At 42.8% G+C, this 25024-nt stretch overlaps 1 long non-coding RNA gene across 1 annotated transcript; it reads left to right on the top strand.

Moving 5' to 3' along the window:
* Positions 1-410: 410 nt before the first annotated feature.
* LOC110140222 (uncharacterized) lies at positions 411-23213 on the top strand. Its single transcript, XR_002314692.2, has 3 exons — positions 411-806; positions 1824-1929; positions 23027-23213. It is a non-coding gene; the product is annotated as an uncharacterized lncRNA (long non-coding RNA).
* The last annotated feature ends 1811 nt before the right edge of the window (positions 23214-25024 follow it).

Genomic DNA, 25024 nt, shown 5'->3' with positions numbered 1-25024 from the left:
GAAGCAGGGTCACTAGAGTCCCTGACCTGGCCACATGGGATCTCAGTAAAATGTCCTCATTGATTAAAAATAAAAACAAACTGGAAAACCCCCCAATGATCAAAAACTCAAGAGATATGCATGTACTGAGAACCTACTATGTATGTAGACTATTCTACATGTGAGTAAGGAGGTGAAGGAAGCAGGCGCATGACTTGTCCTTAAAACATGACAGTCCCCTTAGGGAGAAGTGTGACAAGTTAGCTAACCAAGTGGGCCCAGACATGGCAAGAGGTACAGAGGGTACATTCTGGGCCAGGGGCCCAGGATGGATTGAGATTCCTTGGGGAAGCAGGTGAATCAGTCAGGATAGGCTGAGTTCTGCTGAGGTCACAAACGACCCTGAACTGTTTGTGTCTCACAATAGCAACAGTTTCTGACTTGTTTCTCTCTCCATGTGGCCAGCTGCACTGCTCCATGGCATCTTCATTCTGAAACCCAGGCTGGGGCATCAGTCTCTGTCTAGGACATTTCTGTTCATGATGGCAACTGGCAAGGGGAGAATTAGTAGATAAAGATTCTGCTTGGACGTGATACTTGTCATTTCTATTCACATATCATAAAGTTCTACACATCATTCCATTCACATTATGACCAAAGCATAATGACACGGTCATTGTCCATGGTCCATGGTCATGGCCGCCATCAAATGGGACAGAGGAATACAACCCTGCTCAGGGAAACGAAGATATTTATGAATAATAATATGATCTCCTACAGCAGAGAAAGCTTCCTGGCAAAGAAACAATGGATGTGGGTCTTGAAAGGTAAATACAATTTAAAGAAGGAAAAGAAAACATTAATTCAGAAAGGCAGCATATTCTAAGTAAGAAGAGTGGGCTCAGGAGGCAGACTGCCCTGGATTAAGCTCTGCTTGCCTCTATTTCCTCATCAGTGATATAGTAATACTTGATAGGATTGCTGTGAAGCTAAATGAATTTGAACAAATAAATTGAGGGGAAGGACCGAGAGTCCTGACTAAATATATACTAAATATGTACTAAATAAATATATACTAAATATATACTGAATGTATACTAAATAAGTAATATACTAAATATGTAAAAATATATACTTTTATATACTAGTATATAAATATACACTAAATAAATATACTAAATATATACTAAAATATATACTAAATAAATACTAAATATACATTAAATAAATATTATTATTTCAGATTTTATATTAGCCCAAAGCAATGAAGATTTAAGATGTGTTTGGAGAACAATGCAGTGGAAAATATTTTTACAGGTGCAAAAGAGTTATGTTAAGATGAAACTAGCAGACAAGCCTAAGAGTAGGGTACAGTGGAGCCCAATTGTGGAGAACCATGGATGCCAAGTTGGAAGGCTTGGACTTGATGATCTATGAATGTATGCATCAAAGAGCCCTTCTCAGTGGTCACTTGGAAAAATTATAGTGGTTCCCATTAAAGCCAGACCACCCTTCTGTTGCCACAAGGAAATGGCAATCTAAGTCGCAGTGGCATGGTGCCATAATGTGTCCCAATTCGATCTCAGTCTGGCTGGGTGACCCTGGACATGTTCCTTCACATCTCTGAGTCCTAAACCTCCTCTCCAGTGAAAGGAGAGGTGGACTCGAGGGTCTGCAGGGACACTTCTGGTTCCCTATCAGCTGTCCCATCAGTCATCTGACCTTGATGCTCTACTCTTCCTCCCAATCCACATTGGGCCCAGGGTTTTCAAATGCTCCCTAACAACTCAGGCTTTCTCACTCCCTCCCAATCCCTCAGACAACTCAGTCTTCTTGTTTCCCAGGAAACCCCATTTTGCCAATGGCACCCAGAGCTCAAAAATGCAACCCAAGCAGTCCAAGTGAGCCGCATCCCCATCTCCACCCAGTGGAGCACGGAGGAGCCGGCCGGTATTTAATTAGTTTGCAATATTACATATCTTTTAAATCTTTTAATCCATTTAATAAAAAAAGTTAAAACACACACACACGACTAACCAACTAACAATGGCCCCAATTTGTGTTTTGTCTGACGGGGAGTAATATTCATGTCTACATGAGGATGGCATGTAATTAACATGTCATAATCAAAATGACTAAGTTTGACACATTATAATCACTGCATGGAGATTATAGCATAGCCAGGGGCGATCCACACAGCCTATCTTAATATCATTTGCATAATGAAAGCATGGTGGCAGTAATAGCTTTTTTCTCTTGTTATCATAATTTCACCCAGGGCTGCAAGGGGCTCCCGCACTGTCAGATGTTGCCTGTTTAAAGTCATTGTGACTTGGAGGAAGGCAGCAAAAGTGACCCAGAGGCTTCCTCTTGGAACAATAGCTCAATGGCTGGCCCCTAATGAGCAGAGTGGGGTAATACAGGGGATGTGCCCCCAGAAACATCTCCTGTGAACCCATGCCCAGCAGACATCTGGACAATCTGCTTTGCCCAGGCCCCTTGCTTGCAGTGGATTTGAGATAGCCTTCTGATGGACAGCAAGCACTGAAATCCTTAGACTCCAGGCAAATGTGACCAGATGCGCATATCACCCAAAACAGATCCCTTGCAGGCTGACAGTTGCCTAAATGGGGTGCCTGGCCACTGGGGCCATGATGTAGACCATGGGGTCAAAGTCATGGGTTGAAGAGTCATATAAGCCAACCAACCAGCCTCCCCTTCAAGCCCACAGACTGCACCTCCAACCTGTGTGAACGTCTCATGGAACCAGTTGGCTGGAGAGAGTGAGGGGATGTTCATTCACATATCCTCTCTTCCCTTAATTTGCACAGGTCCCAGTTAAACCTACTATCCTTAACTTACCAAAGCACTTTGAACAATGATTACAGTTTAGTCTCAGAGACTCATATTCCTTAGGACAGGAAGAAATTTTGATTAGAATCTAGATTTTTAAATCATAAACCCCCCAAAAGTTAAAGCATAAAAAAATAAGCACACTTACCTCTAACAAACAGAAAGAGGAAAATAACAACTTTCCAGTGGACAAATCTGGCAGATATCACCCCAACTGAGTGATGAAGTTTATCATCATCAGTGATAATGCATGTTGATATTAAGTACCCCTGATGTCATATTATGAAAAGGGTGCTTCACCTTTTTTCCCAAATCCAAAACCCCAGGCTGATCATGAGAAAACAGAAAAATCCACATGGAGGGGCATTCCTCAAAATAGATGACCAGAACCATTCAAAACTATCAAGGTCATGGGGGAAAAAAAGGAATTGTCATACAGCAGAGGACACCAGGAGGATAGAATGGCTACATATACCGTAGTATCTTCATTGAGTCCTACATCCAAGAAAGATTGTATAAAAACTAGAAAGATTCAGATGAAGTGTACAGTTTATAATACCATACAAATATTAATTTCTCAGTTTTGATAAGTGTACCTTAGTTACATAAAATGTCAACATTAGGTCAAACTGGATGAAGGGGATCAGGGAGCTCCATGTACTCTCTTGGCAACATTTTAAATTATTTAGACTTTAAGAAAATAAATGTTTTAAAAATATATTTGCAAAATTTCACAAAAATTTCTGAAACCACAGAATTCTCACAAGCTTTTGGCAAACAGCCACAGAATTCCATCGTTCTTCTCAACCTCAGTTGCCCATGATTTGGCAAATTCTGCCCTCTGGGCTGAAAAGATGCTTGTGATGCCAACTTTAAGTACGTCTTGGGTTGTATATGAGACTGTGAGAAAGAATCTGCATATTATTGTCAACCACCCCAAAATATGGAGGTTACTCTTTCCATGGAAGCCTGCTAACCAAGCAGCAAACGATCTTGTTTCCCACCTGTCTTGCTGATCCAGTTCACAGCGCCAACTGTCTTTTTTTTTAATTTATTTTTATTAGTTGGAGGCTAATTACTTTACAATATTGTAGTGGTTTTTGCCATACATTGACATGAATCAGTCATGGATTTACATGTGTTCCCCATCCTGAACCCCCCTCCCACCTCCCTCCCCATCCCATCCCTCTGGGTCATCCCAGTGCACCAGCCCTGAGCACTTGTCTCATGCATCCAACCTGGGCTGGTGATCTGTTTCACACTTGATAATATACATGTTTCAATGCTATTCTCTCAGATCATCCCACCCTCGCCTTCTCCCACAGAATCCAAAAGTCTGTTCTATACATCTGTGTCTCTTTTTCTGTCCTTCATATAGGGTTATCATTTTAAATACCATATATATGCGTTAGTATACTGTATTGGTATTTATCTTTCTGGCTTACTTCACTGTATAATGGGCTCCAGTTTCATCCACCTCATTAGAACTGATTCAAATGTATTCTTTTTAATGGCTGAGTAATATTCCATTGTGTATATGTACCATAGCTTCCCTATCCATTCGTCTGCTGATGGGCATCTAGATTGCTTCCATGTCCTGGCTATTATAAACAGTGCTGCAATGAACATTGGGGTGCACGTGTTTCTTTCAGATCTGGTTTCCTTGGTGTGTATGCCCAGGAGTGGGATTGCTGGGTCATATGGCAGTTCTATTTCCAGTTTTTTAAGGAATCTCCACACTGTTCTCCATAGTGGCTGTACTAGTTTGCATTCCCACCAATAGTGTAAGAAGATTCCCTTTTCTCCACACCCTCTCCAGCATTTATTGCTTGTAGACTTTTGGATAGCAGCCATTCTGACTGGCGTGTAGTGGTACCTCATTGTGGTTTTGATTTGCATTTCTCTGATAATGAGTGATGTTGAGCATCTTTTCATGTGTTTGTTAGCCATCTGTATTTCTTCTTTGGAGAAATGTCTGTTGAGTTCTTTGGCCCATTTTTGGATTGGGTCATTTATTTTCCTGGAATTGAGCTGCAGGAGTTGCTTGTATATTTTTGAGATTAATCCTTTGTCTGTTGCTTTGTTTGCTAATATTTTCTCCCATTCTGAAGGCTGTCTTTTCACCTTGCTTATAGTTTCCCACCTCCCAGAATATTGGAAATAAAAGCAAAAATAAACAAATGGGACCTAATTAAACTTAAAAGCTTCCGCCAGTTGTCTTGACTGTATCTTACTGCGCACTGTTCGCTGGGCCCAGGTAGGGGAGGTGTGAGCTAAGAGGCTGGAAGTGAGAGGAGCCGTAGGAGCAGCAGCTGCACTTATTCTCTGCTGGCTAGCTCAGTGGCTGCAGCAGCAGACATCACACCGCAGCAACCCGCACGCAGCCAGCAGGGCTTCTCCTGGTGGAGCTTACATGTGCTTACGGAAGGAAAGTAGCCGGTCGCCAAGCAAGTACCTCGTGATGCATGTGTGCAGAGCTATAAGTGATCTCAACTATTACAAAGCCGTGCAACGGTCACTGTTTATAGGAACATGGAGCTAGAGGGCATGAGAGTTTGGGGTGAGAGAGCCTGACCAGGGCCATCTTGTTAGTTTTCCCACATCACCTCATCTGTTACATCATAAAGCCATGATGAAGAAAGAGCCTTTAACAAGATATCACAACAGAGCAGGAAGGCACTCTGGAGCTCATAGAGCTGAATTTCCAGTTTTGGATAAGGGTACTGAGGCTTAGAGAACTCGGGCGGTTGCCTGGTGTCCCACAGCAGGTCAGCACAGAGTTGAGACCAGGATACAGCTTTTCAAATTCCCAGCCCAGGGGTCAGAGCAAAAGCTCGTGTCCAGTTGTAGGGACTAAAAGGTGACGTTCTGGCCATCCACACATCTCCTGAGCAGTAGGGGCCAGCAGCCCACTAGGAAGCCATCAGGACACCCACGCCAGTCTCATCCTTCCTTGTGCCCCGTGTGAGCCCCTCTCCACACTGACGGCCTCTTCCACTGGCTCCACTTTCCCTGGCATCTGCAAGAGGATCCCCTGCACCCACCCAGAGATGTGCTTTCTGGATGTGGCCAGATGCTATTCACATGGCCCCGGAGCTAAGAGCTTTGTTGCCAAGTTAGGGCTGTTTGCGCCCTGCCAACCCCCTTCTCTTATTTTCAGAGCTTGTCATTCACAGCTGCCTGCCAGTCATCCGGGTCCTGGGAAGGAAATGAGGCCGAGGAACTCAGGCGCAAAGCCCCCCACAGCGAGGGAAATGTTGACTCACAGCCAATGCATTTTAACGTAGGGAAACTCCCAGGAAAGCCAGAGGGCTGTGCCTGGGCTCCTGAGAGCACCGTTTTCCGTTCTTCTGCAGGCCTGGAATTAATGCCTTGGTTCCCTCCTGGGCCAGGAGACTGCAGGAACCTTGCCACTACGATGGGCAGCCCTTCCACCAACCACCAACCACAGGACCGTTGCTCCCTGGTTAAATTTCACAAGTATCTTCTCATCAGGAAGTCCTTAGAGTTGGCAATATTATTTGAAAATCATTAAGAAGGCCCCTCCCCTCAAAAATATCTCTCACCACCCTTTTTCCTTGTGCCTGAGATTCCTTCATTTGATGTGGATTTCTCTGAGTTCAGAAAAGGTTTTGTTTTTTTAATCTTCTCTCTAGCGTTGGTTGCAAGGGACAGAATCCTCTCAAATTTCCCTGAGTAAAATGGAGATGGAGCGCTAACTTCTGAAGGAGGCAGACACCAAGAGCTGCATGGCCCCATAAAGACCACCGCTTCCTCTCTAAGCTTTGCCAAACCCTAGACTAAACTGGTACATCCTTTATTCATTCCCAGCTCTATTTAACTTCTTCTCACATACCTTCATTGGTAAAGAATCCACCTATAATGTAGGAGACACCAGTTCGATTCCTGGGTGGGGAAGATCCCCTGGAGAAGGGAAAGGCTACCCACTCCAGTATTCTGGCCTGGAGAATTCCACAGACTATATAGTCCATGGGGTTGCAAAGAGTCAGACACGACTGAGCAAATTTCACACATACCTTAGCACAGCTAGTAATTACTATACACTAATTCTTGGGAATATTTGCTTCTTTTCTCTCTTCCCATGAGAATGTGGCCTCCCAAATGTCAGGGGCGGATGAGCTTTAGCTCATCAGTGTGTTCTTGAAACTAGCCAGTAAGAAACCCAACAAATATTGCAGGAAGAAGGAATGAATGAACAAGAGTTTGCGGGCTTCGCAGAGACAATAGCAGATAGAGGAAGAACAGGAGTGGCCAGGATCAATCATCTCCTGCCAGGATACACATAGCTAACATGACATAGGGCCATGCAGCCCAGTGTGGCCACGTGGCCTGTTCTCTAGAAGCAGTTCCATTGGGTCACTCCATTCTCAGCACTGTGAGATGAAAAGCAATGTACCTGAAAAGCAAATTGAATTCTTCTTTATTAGAATTGTTTTCAACTTTGATCATCATAAAGGTCAACTTCCCCACAAGGAGATTCTTCCTCTGATTAACGTTTGCAAAGGCACGCTAAACAAATGGTCAGTAAATAGGGCCACCTTGAGGGAGAGAGCCCATGATGCCCTGAACTGTTATGGTGGTGATTTAGTCCCTCAGCCATGTCTGACTCTTGTGACCCCATGGACTGTCGCCTGCCAGTCTCCTCTGTCCATGGGATTCTTCAGGCAAGAATACTGGAGTGGGTTGCTGTTTCCTTCTCCAGGGGATCTTCCTGACCCAGGGATTAAACCCAGGTCTCCTGCATTGCAGGCAGATTGTTTACCGTCTGAGCTACAAACTGCTATGGGATGCACCGAAATGAAATCCAAGATTTGATGGTGTGGAGTCTTTCAATGGGTTTTACTTTTGTACTGTTCTTCCCTCAAGACCTCTATCTAACACCACCACCTCTATCTAAGAACACCTCTCTCTATGAAAACAAGAAACATGGGCTTGAGTTAACCTGCAAGTAACAGAAAACCTGTTTAACGAGGCTTACACATCTGTATATTTATCTCCCAAGAAGCTAAGCACAACTGCCTACCTAGCACGTGTGACAACTGCAATGAATCATTTTTAAAGTCTCTTTACGACAAAATTGTCTTCAAATTAGCATGTTTTGTTATGTATTTTTGATGAACATCATATTCAGCATAGAAGTTAATTCAGGGAAACCCCGATAAGTTGGTAATAGAATCATCTTGTTTTGCTTTGAATGTGCTCTGTGTATCCTAGCCTTGCACTTATCTGTGTTTAAACAGCAGATTCCAAGTAAGAAATGGCAGCATGATGATTGTAAAAGTAGAGAATCTGGGCTTGAGTTACTTCAGTTCTGTCATTCTATATTCTATTCAGTTCAGCCTCTTAGTTGTATTCCACTCTTTGCGACCCCGTGGACTGCAGCACACCAGGCCTCTCTGTCCATCACCAACTTCCAGAACTTGCTCAAACTCATGTCCATGGAGTTGGTGATGCCATCCAACCATCTCATCATCTGTCGTCCCCTTCTCCTCTTGCCTTCAATCTTTCCCAGCATCCGGTCTTCTCCAGTGAGTCAGCTCTTCACATTAGATGGCCAAAGTATTGGAGTTTCAGCTTCAGCATCTGTCCTTACAATGAATATTCAGGACTGATTTCCTGTAGGATGGATTTGTTGGATCTCCCTGCAGTCCAAGATACTCTAAAGAGTCTTCTCTAACACCACAGTTCAAAAGCATCAATTCTTCAATACTCAGCTTTCTTTATGGTCCAACTCTCACATCCATACATGACTACTTTGAAAAAGAATTTCTAATTCTGTGTTTAAATCTAAAATATGAAACAGGGTGGCTGAAGTGATCCCTGAAAAGCCCAAATGAATCTGAATCTAGGGGAAACCTGTCTAGTTTACTGTCTAAATGAACACATGTATTTCAGTCCATGTGTCCTGTAGGTGACTGGCTGTAACTTACATATATGCTATTAAAATGCCACAGTAACTGGAGCAATGGTCCAGAACTTAAATTAATAAAAGACTTATCTGAGAGAGGAGGAGTATTTTGTCCATGGCATTGTTAGAACTGCCGACAGGAAAAGCAGACTGACTTCCAGTTGGTTTTATTATTGTTTTAAATTTTCTACAGACAATGCAGCCCCTTATTGCCTGCATGCTGTGTGGATACCTTCCATCCTTGGTGAGTCACTAGTCAGGAGGAATATTGCCCAGGGTTCAGCAATTCATTAAAAGACCAAGATTCTGTCTGAAGCTCTCCATCAGCCTTGACTTTCTGGCTGTTCAAGCTTCTCCCTTCAGGCACCAAAAGGCAGCTGAACCTCCAACCATTAACTCCACAGTCCAGCCAGGACAAAGTAGGAAGCTGTGGTGTGTGCTGAGGTAAAGGAGAGTAACAGCCAAATTGGTCCCCTTTGGTAATTTTTTTTTAATTACAAAGAGTAAAATGCACTTTATAGTTGTGGTACAATTTTGTGGGTTTTGACAAATGTGCTAAATTGTGCAATCACCACCACAATCAGGAAACAGAACTGCATGCCCCCAAATTCCCTTCTGCTGCCCCTTCATAGTCATACCTCTGCCCCAGGCCTTTGTTGTCGTTCAGTCGCTCAGTCGTGTCTGACTCTTCGACCCCATGAACTGCAGCATGCCAGGCTTCCCTGTCCTTCACTATCTCCCGGAGTTTGCTCAAACTCATGTCCAATGTGTCAGTGATGCCATCCAAGCATCGAATCCTCTGTTACCCACTTCTCATCCTGCCCTCAATCTTTCCCATCATCAGGGTCTTTTACAATGGTTCGGCTCTTAACATCAGGACGTCATAGTATTGGAGCTTCAGCTTCGGCATCAGTCCTTCTAGTGAATATTCAGAGTTGATTTCCTTTGGGGTTGACTGGTTTGATCTCCTTGCAGTCCAAAAGACTCTCAAGAGTCTTCTCCAGCATCACAATTCAAAAGCATGAATTCTTCGGGGCTCAGCCTTCTTTGTGGTCCAACTCTCACATCCATACATGACTACTGGAAAAACCATAGCTTTGACTATACAGTCCATTGTCAGTAAAGTGATGCCTCTGCTTTTTAATACACCACCTAGGTTTGTCATAGCTTTTCTTACAAGGAACAAGTGTCTTTTAATTTCATGGCTGTAGTCACCATCCACAGAGATTTTGGAGCCCAAGAAAAAATCTGCCACTGTTTCCATTTTTTTCCCCATCTATTTGCCATGAAGTGATGGGTCTGGGTGCCATGATCTTAGTTTTTTGAATGTTGAGTTTCAACGCCAGCTTTTCCACTCTCCTCCTTCACCTTCATCAAGAGGCTCTTTAGTTCCTCTTCACTTTCTGCCATTAGGGTGGTATCATCTGTGTGTCTGAGGTTGTTGCTATTTCTCCTGGCCCCAGCCGTAAACCCAGAGAAATACAGATTTGTTCTCCTTCATGGTAATTTTGCCTTTTCTTGAGTACCATATGAATGCAGTCAATCAGTGGGAAACATTTTGAGTCTGGTTCCTCTCACTCAGTAGAACGCATTCAAGTTGCTGTACATAATAGTTCATTCCTACTTGTATTTAATATTATCCCATTGTATGGATGAGCCATAGCTTGTTTATTCAAGCACCTGTTGAAAAACATTTGGGCCATTTCTGGTTTTTGGCAATCATTAAGTCTGCTGTATACATTCACATGCAGACTTTTGTGTGAACAAACGTTTTCATTTCTCTAGGATAAATACCTATGAGTAGGATAGCTGAGTCGTATGATTAGAGTATGTTTAATTTGATAAACTACCGAACTGTTTTCCAGAAAGACTGTGCCATTTTTAAATTTCCACCAACAATGTGTGTGAATCCCAAATGCTCTGTATAATCACCAGCATTTGGTATATTGTCAGTATTTTGGCTTTATTTTTTTAATACTTTAGTCATTCTAATAGATTCATAGTGTTATTTCATTGTGGCTTTAATTTGCATTTTGTTAATAACAAATGATGTTTAAGCATATTTTCACTGTGTATCTTCTTTGGTGAAGGATCCATTCAAAACTTTTCTTATTTTTAATTAGGTTTTTTGTCTTATTATTGAATTCTGAGGTACTTCATATATTCTCTCAGATAAGTGATTTGCAAATATCTTCTCTCAGTCTGTAACTTAAATTTTCATCCTCTTTTACAGAGCAAAACTTTTCACTATTGTAAATGCAATTTACCAACTCCTCTTTTATGGATTATACTGTGGTGTTTAGCTGCCTAACCCAAAGTCACAACGATTTTCTCCTATGTTTTCCTCTAAAAGTTTTCTAGTTTTACATTTTACTTCTAGATCTGTGATCTGTTTTGAGTTAATTTTTGTATAAGTTCTGAGAGATTGGTCAAAGTTCAATTTTTTTGCATATGGATGTCCAGTGTTCCACCATCATTCATTAAAAAGACTATTTTCAATTGAGTTGCTTGTGGATCTATGTCAAAAATCAATTGTTTCTATTTGTGTGGATTTATTTCTATGCTTTCTTCTCTGCTCCATTTATCTATGTGTTTACCTTGATACCAACACTACATTGTTGTGGTTACTGTATGTCTATAGTTTGTCTTACATTGAGATACCGTGACTCCTCCAGGTTTCTTTTTTTTCTAGAATTGTTTTGGCTACTGTAGTTCCTTTGAATTTCCATGAAAATTTCACAATCAGCTGGGGAATAGCCACAAAACATTCTGCTAGTATTTTTATTGGCACTGTGTTATAACTACTTACTAAATTTGTGGAGAATTGATATTACAAACAATATTGAGTCTTCTAACCCATGAACTTGGATATCTCTCCAAATATTTGGACCTTTAATTTCTTTTATCAGAGTTTTCTCTTTTTGAGCACATTTTTTTAGAATATCTTGCACATGTTTTGTTGGATTCTCATCTGTTTTCTAAGTTATTGTAAATTGTGCTCTAAAATTGGGGGGCAAGGGGGGTGTGGTTTCCAAGTGTTCATTGCTATTATATAAAAATATGCTTGGATTGTTTTGAATATTGACTTTGTACTCTGTGATTTTGCTAAAGTCGCCAATTCTAGAAACTTTTTGTACATTCCTTGAGATTTTCTGTATAGACAATCACACCATCTGAAAATAGTGCCAGTCCTCTCTCTTTTTTGCCAGTCTATATGCGTTTTATCTCTTTTCTTGCCTTATTACATAGGATAAAAATTCCAGTACCATATTGCATAAGGAGGACTGGTGAGAGTGAATATCACTGCCCTGTTCTTGATCTTAGTGGAAAACCATTCATCTTCCATCATTAAGTGTAATGCTAGCTCTAGTTAAGTTTGGGTGAAAGAGGTCCCCTTCTATCACTAGTTTGCTGAAAGTCTTTATCATGAAGAAATGTTGAAGTTTGTCAATTGTTTTTTTGCATCTGTTGATACAAGAATGCAGTTTTTCATACTTAGTCTGCTCATATTATGGGTTATTTTGAGTGATTTTCTAATGTTAAACCAGCCTTGCATTCCCTGAATAAATTCGACCCATTATAATGTAACATTCTTTTACTATATTATCAGATTCAGTTAGCTGATATTTTGATTTTTATGTTTTTGTTCATAGGAACATTTGTTTCTAGTTTTCTTATACTATTCTGAGTTTATCTAGCTCATGTTTACTAATTATTCTTTCCTCTGTCATATCCATTCTTCTATTAAGCCTCTCCAATGAACTTTCAAATATTAAAACTGTCATTTCTAAAATTTCTATTTGTCTCTTTTTTACATGCTCTATTTCTTTGCTGACAAATTTTCTTCTTCTCATGCTTTTCACTAGTGTTTGATCAGTTTTTGATCTAACTTCATGGAGCATGGTTATAATAGTTGGTTTAAGCCTTTGTCTGATAATTCTACATCTGTATCATCTCAGGTTTGGTATTTCTTTATTATGCTTTCCCTTGAGAACTGTTCAGATTTTCCTTGTTTTTTGTATATCAAGTAACTGTGTCCTAGATTCCTAGAACATCATGAGACTTTTGGTCCCATTAATATGCTTTGAAGAATGTTGGTGGTAATTTAACAGAAAATTAACCCAGCGAGGTTCAGAATGGAAGTCCTGACCTTCCTTCTTTGGTGTGCGGATCCAGTGTTAGTCTTCTTTTCTAAGCCTTTGTAGCCCTCAACTGGTCCATCTACCATAATCACTTATCAAAACCTTTGTTTTGTTGCTTTGGGTCAGTTTCATATATGGACAACTCAAGCATGATTCCTAGTTTTCTTACACATATTTAAAAGATCCCTTTTTAAAGTTTCTCCTCTTTATGATTTCCCTCTACCTTCAGGCTCTAAAGGTCCCTTTTCCCGAGCACTTTGGCTAGAAAGCCAGAGATTTAGCTATCACATACTTACCATGACTAAATCCATCTTGGGATGAAGCAGCAAGAGGAAAGAGAGGGAAAAAATGGGCATTGCTCCTCATGTACATTCTTCAGAGTTTGGGAGTCCTTTTTCCAGTTTCTCTGGTCAGAAAGAGAGATTTTCTCTCAGAGTTTTAGATGCATGTGAGGTTGGTCCTGTCATCATTTCTGATGCTACAATGACAGGAGTGCATTTTGTGACTGGTTTGCCTTAGGGCAGGACCAGAAGATTAATGAGAGAAAGAAAAATAAATGGAAACAACCACTACCACCTTACTTTCTATCTTGCAGGATCATCCTTCCTAGTCCATTCGCTAGAAAGAAAGAGTTTTTCTTGGAACTTTTTGTGTCTGTGCCGCTTTGGGATTAGGGTTGTGCCAGAATATATGCCAAGATCCTATGAGGGAATAAAGAGTGGGGGGGATTCAACATGGTATGAAGCATTCTTTGAGTTTTTATTTCCCTCTTCAGTTCCCCTACTCTTATTATATTATTTACTTTTCGGAGTCCTCAGATAGTTTGGTGTATTCTGTCCAGAGGTTTTTTTATTGTGTTATGTGAGAGAGTGGAGTATGCTTACCCCATCTTAGTTGGATCCAGAAGTGCCCAACCTGCTTCTTTGGAAAGGAGATGCAAGGTGTTTCTTTCCTAGAAACTCAAGATAACAAACAAAATCTCTTTAGCATGATTATGTCACATGCCCCTGATCACCCTTGGCTAGCAGGAGGCTAGAGAAAGGGAAGGTGAAGTTGGATCAGCCAACAACAGAGCCAGTTCCACCCAGTAACGCCTGGTCCGAGTTATACTTGTTCAGTCGCTCAGTCATATCAGATCTTTGAGATCCCCGTGGACAGCAGCACTCCAGGCTTCCCTGTCCTTCATCATCTTCCTGAGTTTGCTCAAACTCATGTCCATCATGAGTCCATCAAACTCCTGTCCAAACACCAAATTGGTGTTTCCAGTTCTCCACTGGAGTGGGTTGCCATTTCCTCCTCCAGGGGATTTTCCCAACCCAGGGATTGAACCCAGGTCTCCTGCATTGCAGGCAGATTCTTTACCATCTGAGCCACCAGGGAACGTTTCATTATTTTCTAGTTTGTGATTTGATTTGTCCATCCCTCCCCCAAATGCTATGCTATTAGAGATAAGGACTAACTGCCATCTGATTACTTGAAGGCTCTGTTTAGTGAAGTTTTATTGGTAAAATAATATTCAATATTGCAGACACCTGTTAGATACTTTGGTTGGTTGGTTATAGGTATTTCATGGAATAAAGAGATTTTTGTGCTTAGATAATTGAGGAGTTCATCTACTGAAAGTACTCAGAATTTCCTTACTTGAAGTGTAGAGTGGGGCTGGAGGAAGGAGGAAGTTTTTAGTTATGGATATTTGAGACTAAATAGACTTCCACCTGTCCATGGCCTTGTGCAGCCTTGAACGGCAGTGAGCAGAGAGCTTGGGGCTTCAGCTCATGAGAGCGGGGGAATCTGGCATCCCTCTACTCTGGGCAACCCAGCCCAGAGCCAGGGAGTAAGTTTACCTTCAGGTATATTAGAGGTGGCCAATATTGGAACCCATTTCTGACACAATTCCAGTTGTTGGTGTGTGTCTTTTACACCATTGTTATGAGAGGACAGGAGCAGAGAGTGTGTATGCATATGTATACACACACACAGAAACACACACACACACAGTTGATGCTGATTAAAGGTTTATGAGAAGCAAGAAAAGCTGATAGGATTTGGGCAGAATCCTACCAGTTTTAAGTTTTCCATCCTTAAGCTGTTAAGTCCTCACAAGCCATTATTTTTGTCCTTGATGTAGTAGGGAGACTAAGTTGCGGAATGTAAATGGAAAGGCCCAGAGTTTTGTGAGACGATTATCAGATTTGTATAAGATTTATTCTGCTCTTTAATAAAGATTATACTCACACACATACACATGTACACTGGTGTCCTACAACTGCAACACATAGATTACATTAGCAAATTCTACTTTCAAATGCGGACTGTGAGCAGGAGTGCTGGAGATCTCCACACTCAAGCAGATGAACTGGATGGTCAGAGAAGAAGCTTCCACGGGTCTTCTGGACCTCTCAGGGGCAGCCCTGCTCAGAGAAAGTCAAACAGCTCTTTCTCTCCAAAGAGAAACTTTCCAGTTTGCCTAAAATTTCACTCTAAGTGATGTTTCCTGTAGAAGGCAATGGCAACCCACCCTAGTATTCTTGCTGGAAAATCTCATGGATGGAGGAGCCTGGTGGGCTCCAGTCCATGGGGTCGCTAAGAGTCGGACACAACTGAGCGACTTCACTTTCACTTTTCACTTTCATGCACTGGAGAAGGAAATGGCAACCCACTCCAGTGCTCTTGCCTGAAGAATCCAAGGTGATGGGGGAGCCTGGTGGGCTGCCGTCTATGGGGTCGCACAGAGTCGGACACGACTGAAGTGACTTACCAGCAGCAGCAGCAAGTGATGTTTCATTCATTTGTGTCTGGGACCTCTGGATCCTTCAGGTCAGTTCAGTTCAGTCGCTCAGTCGAATCTGACTCTTTGCGACCCCATGAACTACAGCACACCAGGCTTCCCTGTCCATCACCAATTCCAGAGCTTGCTCAAACTCATGTCCATCGAGTCAATGATGCCATCCAACCACCTCATCCTTTGTCATCCCCTTCTCCTCCAGCCTTCAGTCTTTACCAGCATCAGGGTCTTTTCCAATAAGTCAGTTCTTCACATTAGGTGGCCAAAGTATTGGAGCTTCAGCTTCAACATCAGTCCTTCCAATTAATATTCAGGACTGATTTCCTGTAGGATAGACTGGTTTGATCTCCTTGCAGTCCAAGGGACTCTCAAGAGTCTTCTTCAACACCACAGTTCAAAAGCATCAATTCTTCAGTGCTCAGCTTTCTTTATTGTACAGTTCTCACATCCATACATGACTACTGGAAAAACCATAGCTTTGACTAGACAGACCTTTGTTAGCAAAGCAACATCTCTGCTTTTTAATATGCTGTCTAGGTTGATCATATCTTTTCTTCCAAGGAGCAAATGTCTTAATTTCACAGCTGGGTGCTTCAAAACTACCTAAAAGGCAAACCCCCATGCAGAGTGTATTTCTGAGGACCAGCCTGAAAGCCAGGTGGTGGTAGTGGTTACCATATTTTAGCACTGGGTGTAGGTAAATTGCTAAGTGCTGTCTCCTATCATCCAGCCCCTCCAGCTATAGCCCCAGTTTGCCAGTTATCTTTCCCAGCAAACTTGTGGACAAACCAACTTATCATCACTGTCACCACATGCTTACTTCATGCTATGTCCACAATCCACTTTGCCAGAGAACCAGCAGCATCACCAAAACCAAACTTCTCAGTGTCACCAAAAGCTTCCATGTTGCAATAGACAAGGGTAAATTGTTCTGTCTCCTGTGCTTAACCTCCCTCCTAGAAGTATTGCAGGAAGGAGGTTTGGCTTTGGCTTCCACGGTGACAGCGGTCCAGGATCTTCCCCCTCCTTCCTGGCTGTTCCTGCTTACAAGCTCACTCAGCTCCTTTCCCTTTGATCTCACTGCCAAATGTTGTTGTAACCCAGGGTTCAGACTTGGGTTTCATTATATATTCAGGATATATATTCTTTAGCACTTTCCAGTGGAAACCAATCCTGTGGTTTCCACACCATCGGTTTATGGATGCCCTCATCTATTTCTCCCATCCTAACTTCTCTCCTGAGCTCATTCCAGTCTCACACTTCCAGCTGACTGTCTGACAACCACACACGGACCTATTACAGGCTTAAGGGACTTGCCCCAGGTCACACTGCCAGTAAGTGATGGAGGCAAAACCTGAACTCAGGTAGATCTGATCTCAGTGCCTTCATTCTTAGCCATTCCTGGACCAGTACCCAAGCGTATGGCTGCAAATCCTCAGAAAGAAGAGTATCTCCTTTCCAAAGATCTCCCAATGGCCTAGGACATAATTATTTCATCATTTCTCACTCCAGAGACCACATCTCCTAAGCCTAACTCTGCAATTTCAAACAGGGAAGATGGGCCAAAGTAAACATGGAGCCACCATAGAAATTTGGGTGCATCTTCCTGGAGCATGAAATCTACTCAAAGATTAATACAGAATGGTGAGGAGCAAGAGTAGAAGGAGAAATCATTTTTCTACAAAAGCAGATGGTTACCTCTCAAGGAGCAAACAAGATCCATCTTTTTACAGGTTGAAAATGAGACTTCAAGGAGACCTCAGACCTAAAATGGGCAGCTCTGTCCTGTCCCTTCATCCGAAGGGTAAATCTCAGGAGAACCGGTCACAGACCGTTGGCAAGTGGGAGAGAAGGCACGCCCATGAGACTCACAATCTTGACCTCCACAGAGCTCAAGTCCCACTTCCAAGAAGTTTGTTTCTGATTCCTCTTTTTGCCAGCCTTCTTTAAAATCAGCTGGGCAGTACCTCATCCAACAGTATCCAAACAAACAAATTCACTTTGGAAAGGAGCTGATAAGCACAGAGACTCCTGCCAGGTCTCTGATGTCTTCAGCTGAACAGAATAAATCTAGAAAGAAAAACAGAATATTCCCCCAAAGCTTTATACAGGAAGAAAATAGAAAGCCTTTCATAGGTTCCCAGAGAAACAATGGTTGTTTTCAAAACAAAGTTTGATTAGAAACTTTAGGAAGCTAAAGATAATTTTGAAAGCCAGTGGAGGTGGTCTTCAGCTTAGCAAATCAGTGATAGAAACGCAAATCTGAGGTTAACTTGGCCAGCAGAATAAAACCTAGAGGCTGAATTCATTTTTTCACTCAGATGAAAATGGCAGCTTCTCTAGGTTGAATGCAGAAACATAAAGTCAAAACATTTTTGGAAAGTTTCTAGGAACTTTCCAGAAAGTTTTGGAAAATGATAAACCCTCACTAAATAATCCAGAGGCAACTTCAAATTCTCATTTCTGCCCCTACCTCTCTAAGTCTGAGGACTTTAACAAGCACTTTCTAATCTTGCCTTGCTAACTCCAACCTGCCAAGGCTTTCGGTGGATAAGCACTTATTAAACCTACAGACACCCCTGCTCTGTCACCTCCCTCATCCTGAGTTTCCAAAGCAACTGGAAGGTGAATACAATTAGCCCTCCTGTAGTCCACATCCTGTGGATGGTTTCTGATAATATTGGCTCCTCCATGGGTTGTGCTATGTTAGGAGTGGGATTCTGCTATCAGTCATTCTGAGTCTTCATTCCACTACTTACTATTTAGGTTGTTACAAAAGTAATTGCAGCTTTGGACCATGAATTTTAAATCATTATAACTAGGCTCAAGCACATTTTTATTAATCAAAATAGGAACCATTACAAGCAACATATTTTTGCCAATGAGAAATAAGTTTTTTTATTCCTGTAGTGTAAAAATCCATGCTTGGGGATTTGACAAACCCTTGGAAAATATTTTCTGCTTCCTGTGGAAGCATTTTGCCTGCAAAGTTGTTAAGATGCTTGAAGAAGTGGTAGTCAGTTGGTGAGAGATCAGGTGAATGTGACGAATGGGGCAAAACTTCGTAGCCCAATTCGTTCAACTTTTGAAGCGTTGGTTGTGTGACGTGGAGCTAGGCATTGTCATGGGGAAGAATTGGGCTTTTTCTGTTGACCAGCTGCTGGTTGCAGGCGCTGCAGTTTTTGGTGCATCTCATCAATTTGCTGAGAATACTTCTCAGCTGTAATAAATTCACTGAGATTCAAAAAGCTGTCACAGATCAAACAGACAGCAGACCACCAAACAGTGACCATGACCTTTTTCTGATGCAAGTTTGGCTTTGGGAAGTGCTTTGGAGCTTTTTCTCAGCCCAGCCACCAAGCTGGTCATCTCAGTCCAACCACTGAGCTGGTCAGTTGTCATATAAAATACACTTTTCATTGCATGTCATAATCTGATCAAGAAATGGTTCATTGTTTTTGTGTAGAATAAGGGAAAGCACTTTAAAAGCACAATTTTTTTGATTTGCGGTCAGTTCATAAAGCACCCACATATCGAGTTTTTTCACTTTTTCCATTTGCTTCAAATACCGAATGACCACAGAATGGTCAACATTGAGGTCTTCAGCAACTTCTTGTGCAGCTGTAAGAGGATCGCCTTTGATGACTGCTCTCCATTGATTGTTGTCAACTTCCGATGGCTAGCCACTATGCTCCTCAACTTCAAGGTGCTCTTCCCCTTTGCAAAACTTCTTGAACCACCACTGCACTGTACATTCATTAGCAGTTCCTGAGCCAAATGCATTGTTGACGTTGCAAATTGTCTCTGCTATTTTACGACCCATTTTGAACTCGAACAAAAGAATTGTTGGAATTTGGTTTTTGTCTAACATCATTTCTATAGTCTAAAATAAATATAAAATAAACAGCAAGAAGTCACTCAAAAAAAAAAAACATAAACCAAGAAAAGCCCATTAAAATGATGCATAGCATAACCACATTTACTTAAGAATGTATTCCAACATCAAACAGCAAAGTTTAACAGTGCAAAACCACAATTACTTTTGTACCAACCTATGGCTGAGTCATCTTGGACAAGTTATTTAGTCTCTGTGAGCCTTAGTTTTCTCATCTGTAAAGTGGTGATAATAACACTTCCTACCTGATAAGGTTGCTGGGAGTATGACCTGAGAGCAGGAAGTTATTGGCAGTGTCTGGGGCACAGAAAATATTCAATCAACAGGCATCAATATTGTTACTAGAGATATCTGACCCAGTCATAGTAATCCTTTAATCCATGATGTTTCATTCATGCCTTATACGTACAAACTGTTGGCCAGGAATACTGGATGAAGTCTGTACACTTCAGGTCTCACCTGAACCCTCTTAGGTTGTTGGAATCCCTACCTTCCTCAAATTCCTGCTCACAGAGAAGAGTAGGTCCTTCTTCCAGAGACGTGGGAATTGTGATACTTTCAAAGAACCCACAGCTAGAAATAGGGGGTCTCAGATTCTAGACCAGGTGGCGAATTATGGCCCAGGGGACAAATCCCTCCAGCCACCCACTTCTGTAAATAAAGTTTCACTGGAACGTTCACATCCAGTTGGCTATGGCTGCTTTCATGCCACGAGGGCAGAACTGGATAGTTGTTTCACAGACTGTATGACCTGCGAAGCCTAAGACGTTCAGTCTCTGGCCCTTTATGGACAAAACTTGTCAACCCTGGCTCTAGACCCTCCTCAGCTATAGCATCACACTCCTTGTGGAAGGCCCCTTCCTATGTCTTCTGGTGTAGAAGTGGTTGCCTTGAAAGGCTTCTTACCTTCTGTGTAAAGAGATGATTGATGTATGATGATAAGGACAGTTTGATCTGTTCCTCCACCATCCACCCCTGTTTCTTGTCTAGACAGTTGATCTCAAGTTAGACTTATAGGACTGACTGACTGTGACCTCGTAGCTGCCTTTCTTAATGTGCTGTCTCGAACTTCCTTAATTAGAATCACCTGGGATGCTTGTTTTATGTGCCAATTCCCAGTCCTGTCCCAGACTTTCAGAATCTAAACTCCGAAAGTGGGGCCCAGGAAACTCTGTTGCAATGAAAACAATAATAATACTCCCCAAAAGTGTTAGTTGCTCAGTTGTGTCCAACTCTTTGCAACCCCATGGACTGTAGCCTACCAGGTTCCTCTGTTCATGGGATTCTCCAGGCAAGAATACTGTAGTGGGTAGCCATTCTGTTCTCCAGGGAATCTTACCTGACCCAGGGATTGAACCCAGATCTCCCACATTGCAGGCAGATTCTTTACCATCTGAGCCACCTGGTGGGTCTTAAATCCATTTAAGTTTGAAAAGTCTCTGTTCTTGAGTTCTGAGGTTATATATTATTCCAGTATAAATCTTTGTACACAATGTCAGACACCCAATAGATATTCAAGAGATATCTGCTTGTTAAATTTTGAAAAAGCTGTTACTGAGTATGTGCTTTTGCAGTGGGTTGTGCAACCAGAGCTGGTAAATGGAGCCCACTTTGCCCCTTGACTCACATTATTATATCAGAGATGCTTTGTGTTTGTTTTCATTGATTTACACGGTCAGTGGCTCCTAATCCTTCAGATTTAGGTTCTCTGTCTCCAAGACCTTAGTCAATTGCTGCTTATCTATAAAAACACTCATCTGAAAGGTTCTTCTGTACAATGAACAGTTCCCTTCCAACCTGTCACTTGAGCTAAAGAGGTTTTTTCCTACTCGGGGTCTCTAAAGGCACAAACGCCTTAAGAACGACCCTTGATGATGAGGCTCTAAAATGAGACCTTCGGCCACGTTTGAGTCCTCATTCAGCGCCCAGCCCCACTTTGCTCAAGATCAGCTCCCTCTTAGATCCGGAGACCCAGAAAGGGGATGTGACTCAGCCAAGGTCACCTGAAGAATTTCAAAGTCAGAACAAGAATCTACTAGGCATTCTGGAGCTTGGTCCCTTTAGACACCCATACCAAGACTTCTTGAAAAGACTGTGTTCTCCAGAAAACCTTGTTAGTTTGCTTGTACCATCAGACCACATGGCCCAGTGTCTTACTTGGAACTAATGGTCACATGGTTCTGGGCAAAGAAAGTCTGAAATTTCTCTCTCTCTCTCTCTAACACACACACACACCTGCATTCACACTCAGCTTTACCTAAGAAAGAAAGAAAAGTGTTAGCCACTCAGTCCTATCTGACTCTTTACAACCCCATGGACTCTAGGTGGCTGGACTCCTCTGTCCATAGAATACCTAAGACTTACCTCTTAGAAAGAAGAACCCATTTTTCTCCCAAGACCCATCCATCCAGTTGAGCTCTGGACACCTGTAAGAACCATGTCTTATATTTTCCATACTATGATGGCCTTTATAGCTTATTTGGGGCTTTGCTGACTGCCCTTCTCCTTGCCAGCCAGGGTGAGCTAATTCCTAGAGATAATAAACAACTTGCTCATGAGCACCTTTTCAAATACAAACAAGTCAGTCCGGAGTCCATACCCACGACCAGGCCACCAGCCAGCTTGTCCTAACCACCCTAGGGCCAGGTTCCAGACAAACAGGGACAGTCCTCTACCCAGAATCAGCTGAAATTATTCAAACTAGTCAATCCAGAGCTTGCTACTGACCTCACTGGTTCCTTTCCACAAAGACTACCATAAAGGTCCACATCTTCCCCTCACTTCTGCCTCCTGATTAAACCTGATGCTTCCCTGTGTGTCCCCCACCTGGCCAAGGCCCCATGTGACCCTCCTCTCAGGAACTGTGCAAAACCATGTAACTTTGTTACATCCACACTTGTTAATTGGAACAAGATGATGAGTCCCTCAGTTCAGCAAGAGTCCACAAGATAAATAAGAAAATAAGAAGCTTACTATTCACAGGTCCTGGAGGAAGTACATGGCACACTTCACACCCTTCAAGGAACCACATGGGGAAGTCAAGGCAGGGTGCAGGCAGAGAGAAAGGCAGACCCTGGAGTTCATATCTTTATTAGGGTCTGTGGATGGAGTGCCTTGGGGGTTCCTGGGCGAGATCCAGCTTGGTCATTTCAAATCAAAAGAGTGGGGTTGGTGAGCCCCACAGCATCTTATCTAAGGGGTACACGAGGCATACAGGCACCAGAGGGGAGAGTATTGGGAAATTCATGCAGGAACTCACGTGTACTTGTGACTCTGGGGCTGCTACCTCAGGCTGTGCTTACGTGAGGGGGCTGGTTTCAGGTTAGGATCCCTACAGGCGATTTGGCCAAATTGGATGTCAAGGCAGCAGTATTAGCTAAACTCTTGAATATAAAAAATTACATTTTCAATGACAATTGTCTCCTGATCTGTTGGCCTTACAGTACCTCAAATTCCTCTGAAGGCACTACGCGAATATTTTAAAACAATGCCATCTCTCCTCGTCTGCCAGACATCCTCACCCATGAAGCATCTTCTCTCAGCGTGTACCAGCCTCTCTTCCTCCACTGGTTCTTTCTCCTCAGGAATCAAACATGCTCAAGTTACTCCTGCCCGTTCAGGAGGTGAAAACCCCTCCTCTCTCCTCCGCTGCTTCCCAAGTTTCCCACAGGTCTGTGTGTTCTCCTTCTTTCTCCCTCCATCCAGTCTCCCAGCCCCTCCAATCCCCACCCTTCTGGAACCAATCTGGCAAAAGTCACCAATCCTCATGGCTAAACCACGGGGGCTGGTTTACACTTGCTGGGCCAGCCTGCTGCGCTGGTTATCGCTGGTCTCATGGTCCTCTGAACCCACCCTCTCTCTCACCCGTTCCCTCCCCCTCACTCCCCATAGCCAGCTGCGGGGCCTCCACCTCCTCCCCGTCCCTAGAAATGTCACTGCTTCCAAGACTCTTTGTTCAGCCTTCTCTCCTCTCAAATGCCCATAGACCATTTGGAATACCCAAAGAGAACTGAGGACCCTCTTCCCAGAAAAGTACACTCAAGCAAATGTTTGCATAAATTCTGAGGAATTTATCAACTTCCTCAGGTTCATCCTTTGGCCTTTAGGGAATCAAGAACATCTTGTCTCTACGTGCACCAGCCCTAATTCCTCTCTTAGTCTCTAGATGTGCATACCCTACAGTTTACTGGACAGTGTCTCCCAGTTACCCCACGGGCACCTAAATTTATAAGGTCCAAGGCTGAAGCCATCAGCCTCCCCACAAAATCTGCTTTTCTTCTAGGATCTTTTCTTGAATTGGTAGCATTACCTACTTGTCATCCAAGACCAACACTTGAATTGTTCTCCATTTCTCCTTCTCCCTCGGCCCTGACAATTGGTGGGTCCCCAACTCTTATCCACCTTGCCTCCTCAACATCTCTCAGTCTGACCCCCTTTTCCCATTTCCACTCCACTGCGTAGGTCTACACACATCATCACTCACTGGATTAGTGCTCATTTTTATCTCTTAATTAACCACCCACACTGCCAATAGAGCAGTCATCCCAGCATACAGAGATTTGTTACCAGTAGAATAATAGATGAGTAGATATTGGGTGGCAAGAACAAAAGCAGAAATACATTACAGAAAGATTTTTGGCAGAGAGTTTGACTTTGTTGTTAGATTTGTAATTAAAGACAAACCATCAAACAAGCCCACACTGTTGCGGCAATGGGGAGAGTGGGGGTAGGGACATACTGCAAATAGGAAGCACAGTAAGAGGCCACTGAAGTGACAAACTGAGAAGGCAGGATAAGTAGAACAGAGACAAGTGATCCTTAGAGGTAGAACTAATAGAACACAGACACCTACTCGTGGAGGCTGAAAGGAGGAGGGTCAGTCAAGGGGAGGAGAGATGAATTCTGTTTAGGTAAAATGGAGTTTGAGAGGCTCAAGGAAACTGCCTGTGGGAAGATCCAGAATTGGTGGTATAAACTGGGTCTGGGGCTCAGGAGAGTAACATGAGCTGGAGATACAGATTTAGGTCATGAGGACACAAAGTTAAAGATGTACGTGGGCTCTCCCAGGCAGCGAGTACGGAGAACAGAGAAAAGGGCTGACTCATGGTGAGGACCAGCACCCAAGCAGAGGAAAAGCAGTCAGAGGAGAGGAGAGGCTGGAGTGACAGGAAATCAAGGGGAATGAAGTCGCGGAAGTCAGGGAAGGGACGGCTGCAGAAGGGGTCAGGGTCAGCAGGGCCAGATGCTGCCAAGAGGTCAAGCAAGATATACTGAAAATGGGGCCACGGGATGTATTCACAAGGAGGTCACCTTACTCTTGGGAAAAGCACTTCCAATGAGGTGAAAGGTGAACTGAAGAGTGAGTGGAAAATGAGGTTTCTTTTCTTAGAAGTTGAATTCTGAAGAGAAGAGAAACACAGCAAAGACTGGTGAGGGAAGTT

This window comes from Odocoileus virginianus, chromosome 22, assembly GCF_023699985.2.
Source record: "Odocoileus virginianus isolate 20LAN1187 ecotype Illinois chromosome 22, Ovbor_1.2, whole genome shotgun sequence".
Lineage (NCBI taxonomy): Eukaryota > Metazoa > Chordata > Mammalia > Artiodactyla > Cervidae > Odocoileus > Odocoileus virginianus.
The sequence above is the reverse complement of the archived record's forward strand: the minus strand, read 5'-3'. Positions and strand labels throughout refer to the sequence as shown.